The sequence below is a fragment of the Petaurus breviceps genome, unplaced genomic scaffold, assembly GCF_028583685.1.
Source record: "Petaurus breviceps papuanus isolate PSGF00001 unplaced genomic scaffold, PetGlider_PUasm1.0 90750, whole genome shotgun sequence".
Lineage (NCBI taxonomy): Eukaryota > Metazoa > Chordata > Mammalia > Diprotodontia > Petauridae > Petaurus > Petaurus breviceps.
In genome coordinates, this window is record NW_027187335.1 from 1,868,178 (window position 1) to 1,875,184 (window position 7,007).

Consider the following 7,007-nt stretch of genomic DNA (forward strand, 5'->3'; position numbering starts at 1 on the left):
CCTCAAGCCTCAATGAGGGTAAGATGAGGCACACACAGCTTCTGTGAACTGAACCCTAAGGTTCCCCATTCGATAACCACTGACTACCTGTTTTAAAGGGGGAATAGACAAAAAGGCATACTGGGGGAAACAACATGCAAACAACTATATACTGACAAGATATCGACAGTATTAAACAGGAGAATATCTATAGAGACAAGGCACTAGCATTAAGGGGTTGTCACAATAGTCCAAGAATGAGGTAACAAGGCTTGGGGGGGTGAGGGGGTGGCAGAGTCAGATGAGAGAAAGGGGCCTATAAGAGACATTGAGACCATAGAATCAACAGCATTTGATGACTAATTGGAAGCCTCCTGGCTGTGAACACTGGATTCAGAGTAGAGGGAAGTCAGGCTATCGGCCTCTATGTCCCACCTTCAGCCCTGTCTTTAGAAGGAGTCACTGAAGGAGTAATTCACTTCTGTCGGATTTGTTTATTTCGGTGGGTACATTTAGTAAAGTCAGGTCAAAAAGTGATGTTTCCTTTTTCTAAAAATACCTTTTCCTTCTGCTTCTCCTCTCAGACTGTGCTGGAAGAGAAATCCAATAGTTGGGAGATGAGATTACTCACTCTCATTAAAACAGATAAAGCATCACCCCTGTCAAAGGACAAGTGCTGCCCTCCTTCATCACCTCCTCTGCTCCGTTCTCTTCAAGGGAGCCAGGGACCTCAGCCACAGGCTCTGAGCAGCATCTCTCCTGTGACTTCACTCTTACCATGTTCCTGCTTGTCTCTAGGAACCTCCTGTGTGAGCTCTGCAGGCCTCATAGCAATGAAGCTTCCTGACTACCAATTCTGATCAGCTCACGCTCTCTCATGCTCTCTCTGTCTTTGTCTCTCTCTGACTCTGACTCTCTCTGTCTCTGTCTGTCTGTCTCCCCGTCTGTCTCTGTCTGTCTCCCTCTCTCCCTCACCCCTCAAAATACTCCCTTAAAAGGCCAAGGTAGGCACAGGCTCTTTCATCACCAACTTCCAGTGGAACCAAGCACATAGACAAAGGAAACAAGAGGGGAGGTAGGAACAGACACTGAAACTTATTTAATCTATTTAAGAAATTCTCAGAATAGGAAACTCCTTCTACCAATGCAGGCAGACATCACCTCTACAATTTTTGCAAAGAGCTTCCTGGGGACATTAAGACACTATAATTTACCCAGAGTTACTCAACTCCAGTTTGTCTGAGACAGGATTTGAACTCAGGTCTTCTGGATTCCGGGACCAGCTCCCTCTCCTCTATGCCACACAACTTCTCAACAGAGAGGTAGATTTCATTGCTCTTCAGTCTTTTGTCAGGATCACATACAGTTATGATGCAGTCTCGAGGTTAGGAGGGACCTCAGAAGGCATTCAGTCTGTCTGAATCTACCAATAACTCCTCTATAGCATCCTCAGCTGGTGGTCATTGAATGACCTCTACCTAAAGCTCTCAGTGAGAGGGAACCAGGTAGCCCCAGGTGAACTCATTGCACTTGGCCACAGCTCTAATTGTTAGGAAGGTGTGCCTAATGCTTCCTCAACCAACTGCCTTATGGGGTAAAACAATCACCTTCTCCATGACCATCTTTCAGATACTTTTAGATTTTAGGAGAGCCCAGAGGAAATCTAATCCAATCTCCTCATTTTACAGATGAGGAAACTGAGTTCCAGAGAGGTTAAGTGACTAGCCCAAGATCATGTGAGTAATAAACATTAGAGGTAAAATTTCAACTCAGGTCCTCTGACTCCAGAGTTTCCTCATCTGTGTAAAGGGAGATAATAGTAGCAGGATTGTTATGAAGATATAATATTTATATATTTATCATTTATTATATTTATTGTATATTACAATTTATTATATTAATTTGATGTATATAATAAATAGAAAATATATTATAAATTATAATTTGTTACATATGTTAATTTATCTTTAGAAATATAAAATATTTTTAGTATTTATAAAGTACTTTACAAATCCAAAAGCACTATATAAATGCTAGTTATCACTATTATTATTGTTTCTGTCATCATCATCATCATCACTACAACTATGTGTTTCTAGCTCTCAAGACTGCTATCATATTACCCTTAAATTTTTCTTTTTTAAGCTAAATATCCTAGTTTTTCCAGTCCATTCTCATAGAGCATATTCTCTAGGACTCTCACTATTCCAATTCTTCATGTATTCCAGTTTGTCAATATCTTTCTTTTTAAATATGGCACCCAGAAGTGAACAGTCTTTCAGATATGATATGACCAGGGTAGGATACAACAAGATTATTACTTCTTCAATCTTGACCACTACACCTGTCTTAATATTTAGGATAGTGCTAGAAATTCTAGCAGAGGTTGGCTACCATGCCACTTTGTTGACTCATGTTGAGCTTGAAGTATACTAAAATGCCCAGATCCCTTCCCACTCCCTACCTGGGGGTCCTTGAGATCCTTTTAAGAGGTCTGAAACAGCAAAACTTATTTTATGGAAATTTCACATACAGTAAATGTTGATAGATATAACCGAAATAAACAGAAGCTCTTTAACAAGTCCTCAATAATTTTTGTGAATATAAAGGGTTTCTGAGACCCAAAAGTTTAAGAACTGCTACTCTAACATTAATCTTTTTCAATTCTTTTCTGGTCATTGAACATGCTAATAGCCCTCCTAGCTCCATGTCATCCACAATTTTGACAAGCATGACTTCTATGACTTCATCTGAATCATTGATCAACATTCACAGAGCACATAAAGCCAAGGCCAGATCCCTAGGGCACATCACCAGAGATGGCCCTCCAAATTGACATTGACCCATTAATAGATACTCTGGTCTTTCAATCAATTCTGTCTTCAACTCATTGCACTATCCACCCAGCCCACATTTTTCTATCTTGTCACCATGAGATACTATGCCAAATGTTTTGCTTATACCTAGTTAGACTACATCTGCAGTGTTCCCCTGGCTAACTCATCTAGTTACTCTTTCAAAAAAGAAAATGAAGTTAGTCTGGCATAACCTGTTACTGATGGGATTGGGAGGGATTTACAAACTCAAAACCAGCTGGACCTTTTCTCCAGCAGAAGATGTTACAAGATGAATCCAAACAGCACGGTACTTAATTCTCCAATCGAGCATTGGAAAAAGGACCGTTGGCAGTAACAGAGCTACTTACAAAATTGATAGCTAAATGAAAGCCCCTCAATCAGGTAAGGCATAAACTAAAATTATTGCAACAGGCTGCCTCTGCATTTCCTACCCACCCCCCTCCACTCACCTGAATTTGCTCTGGGCACAAAAATGGGAGAATGGTGATGTGAAAACATGGGTTCCATGAGAGCAGTGTTAAAAGGACAGAACCTAGGGTGGGAGTTGGGAAGGGTTGGTGGCCTGGTGCCAGGTAAAGGAGCAGGAGTGTTTATACTCGAAGCAAAGCACAGTCTTCTCTAATTACACCTCTGATTTGACTATAGAGTGATACAAGTAGTTTGTGTCATTAGAAGACCTAGAGTCAGAATCTTGCAAACTTCCCTCACCAGAGAGTAATAGAACTGGGACTTGCCTAAAGGACTAAACTTCCTCTGTGGCCATACCAAAGCATTTGTTTTCTCTGGTTCATTTCCCTTCTCTCTGAAGTATGAAGGTAGTGGGGCAGTAAATGGGGAGGAGGAGACAGGAAGAGGAAACAATCTGACCAGTTCCTTTCCACAAATACTATGAGAACTGATTAAGAGACATTTCAATTGGGTCAAAAGGTTGCTTGATACCTAATCAAATGAGAAAAGAAGTTGCAAGTCCACAGTTTGGTAAATCCTCCAAGGAAGGGGGGAAGACCCACTCAACTGCATTATCATGAGAGAAATAATTATTAAATGACCAGTGATTGAGGAGAGCCCTTCCCATATCCTAATTCTTTACCAGGTCGAGTCAGCACCTGAAGGACATTGTTGATGGATGAGATTGCCCAAATCCCCCAGAACACATGCCTTTTAATCCTGGGTGGGAGTTATTGCCCAACCCAATGAAAAAATTTTACAAAGAATTTAATCTAAGGTAATTTCTGGCCCATTGTGTTCCACTCAGCCAGATCAGAGCAGAGGTGTACCCCCTTTTGTCTAGATTGCCCTAAGGTTGGGGGGGGGGGAGTTAGTCTGGATAAGTAGGCTCTTTGTCCAAGACTGGGTGATTAGAGTTATATCCTACCTAGTCCCTCATTAGAATAAACCCATTTTTCATCATAATATTCATTCTCATTAATTATTATTAATCAATCAGAGTTGACTGTCACCCTCAGGAATATTCACTGTTCCAAGGGCTGTTCCAAGTGTTGAATGGATTCCGGGAGGGATCTTTGGCATTCAAGAGTGGCACTGACGCCTTTTATTAATTATATGCCAATATGATTAATATAATGATTAGTCACGCAAAAATTATGTCTCTCAAACTTTTTATACATCATAATCAGTAGATCATTAATCTATATCAGAGAATATTTAAAGAAGTTGATCCATTCATGAGGGTTACCCTTTTCACCCTGCATGACATTATAGGTGACAGGTTTTGAAATCTTTGGTCACCTCTTCTTTGATAGTGTCCCCTCTGGAAGATGTCTTTGGGTTAGGGCTAGTTACTTGGAAACCCTTGTTTTGGGGGAACCCTCCCCTGTACCTCTACCCCTGTCTTTGGCATTATCATCTCACTCTAAATCTCAGTACTGGTCTGCTGCCCCAATAATTAAAGATTTTTGTCTTCCCCCATCCTGTTACTCAAACTAGGGAAAAGAGAGAAATTATATTGCTGTCATCATCTCAAGTTTCAAGAGGGCAGGAAGCATATCATATTTAAGCTTTGTGTGTCTTCTAGCACCTGGAACAGTACTATTCATGGTTCAATACAACTGGCTTAAGAAGACTGCCTGATTTTCTCCACAAGCTAATTATCTCACTACTGTTTTACTAGAAACCATTGCCAAGTTTATAACACCCACACTTGTTAAGAGCTAGGACTCTCTTCACCTGGGGATTTTTGTTATTCGTGGCCAATAGGGCATCTAACAGACTGAATTATCCTCTTCCCCAACTTCCACCAAAAAAATATTAATATGCACAATTTTGCTTTGGGATGGTGGTGATAATGGCATTTAATGGGTATCATTAAGCATATGGTCTATCATGAATTTCAGGGGGAATTCCTAGCTCAGAAAACATACAAATCTATGAAATATGATGTCTATATAATGAGAATAGAATGCTTAATAATAACCTTAAAGATATGAGACATATAATTAATTCTGAAAGGAGGATGGAATTGGATTAGCTCTCCTAGGCCCATTGGCCTACCTCATATAAACTTCCCAATATTGTTCCCATAGAGTGCCAACTATAGTCCAAGTGCTATGCCAGATAACAGGGTTATGACTGCAAAAGTGAGATAAATAGTTCCTGACCTCAAGAAGTTTACATTCTACCAGAATACTTAGTGTAGGGAAAGAGATATAGACAAAGACAGAGAGAGAGACAGCGATAGATTGAAAACTAGTTAGTCACTCATGCCCTCTAGAAGAGCAGGCTTCTTCTGCCTATCACTGCCCACAGAGGAGATGAAAGGCCATGATGCTCTAATCTCCAGAACAAAGGTGATAGAGAGAAAACAGAGGCTCTGGGTCTTCTGTCTGCCAGGTAAGGTTACAGAGGATGTAAGGTTCCTTAGCTTACATGCAAAATTACTCAGTTCAGTAGGAAGAAGAGCAAGGTCAAAAGAATGTAACATGAGAACATCTGTATCATGAAGCCTCAACATTTTCTTTCATTCTAGCCAGATCATGTATCCTGGGAGCAAAGCCTTCTTAGACAAACCATCTGAAAAACTAGAAGCAACATCATGTCTTCTGTGTCTCAAACTCTACCAGAACTGAAGTCTCAATCCATTTCCATTTCCAAACCAGTTTTGAATCCAAGGAGTCCTGACGTATTCAAAAACAGAGAGCTGCCTCTTCAATCCAATCAACATCACTTTGGGGGAACCACTGGATCTTCTAGTGGGAGCCCAAGTAGAGAAGGGTTATTGTAAGCAGCTAGGAGGTAAATGGATGTCAGCCATCAATTACAATAGAAACCACACACTTATCTTCTTGTTATCTTTTAATCTTACTAGTCAACCAGCCTGGCTCCTTTTCTGCTCTTACAAGTCTTCAGTGATTCCATTTCACACTCATGTTGAAATATCCTCATACCCAGCTTGAAACTTTCCAGATGAACTAGATGGTGACAAAATGAGAATCCTTGAACCAGTGTTCCCTGTGCATTCCACAGTTCCTTAACTAAATGTAGGATCCAAGAGACATGGCCCTTTTCTGCTCTTTGATTTGTTCAAAGCCTTCACATAAATTTTTGAAAGGAGCTGACTTTGGATCGTGCAGACAGTAGAGCAGAAGGATGCATTCTTATCTTTTGCATGAAATTATGAAGAAAAGCAGGAACCTTTCGATCCATAGCACCCAGAAAAATCAGGTACATCTTTAATTTTCCATCACAGACCACCCTGCTGGCCTTATTCATACCTGGAACTCAATGACTTCTCTCTACAAGTTATTTCAGAGAGATGACACATATCTCTTTTCCAGGTCTTAGTCCTAAATTCTAAAAGCTTTCTTCCTTTTAGAATGTTCTCTGTGAGCCCCTGGCTGCTATTTATCTGGCCAAGTTCATGGGTAGAGTGACAATAAAAGGTATACTCCAAGCCAATCATGCTGGGCCACCTTGACTGCAACCTTCCCTTCTGCTCTATCCACATGAAAGAGAGACAGAGAGAGACAGAAACAGATGGAGACAAATAGGTAGATAGATAGATAGATAGATAGATAGATAGATAGATAGATAGATAGATAGATAGATGATAGATAGATAGATAGATAGATAGATAGATAGATAGATAGAAAGATAGAATAAGTGAGCATTTAAAGATAGAATAAGTGAGCATTTACTAAATATTTACTGTGT

At 40.2% G+C, this 7,007-nt stretch overlaps 1 long non-coding RNA gene across 1 annotated transcript; it reads left to right on the forward strand.

Moving 5' to 3' along the window:
- The first annotated feature begins 3,045 nt into the window (after positions 1–3,045).
- Positions 3,046–6,134, forward strand: LOC138145755 (uncharacterized). Its single transcript, XR_011164301.1, has 2 exons — positions 3,046–3,218; positions 5,824–6,134. It is a non-coding gene; the product is annotated as an uncharacterized lncRNA (long non-coding RNA).
- Positions 6,135–7,007: the final 873 nt, after the last annotated feature.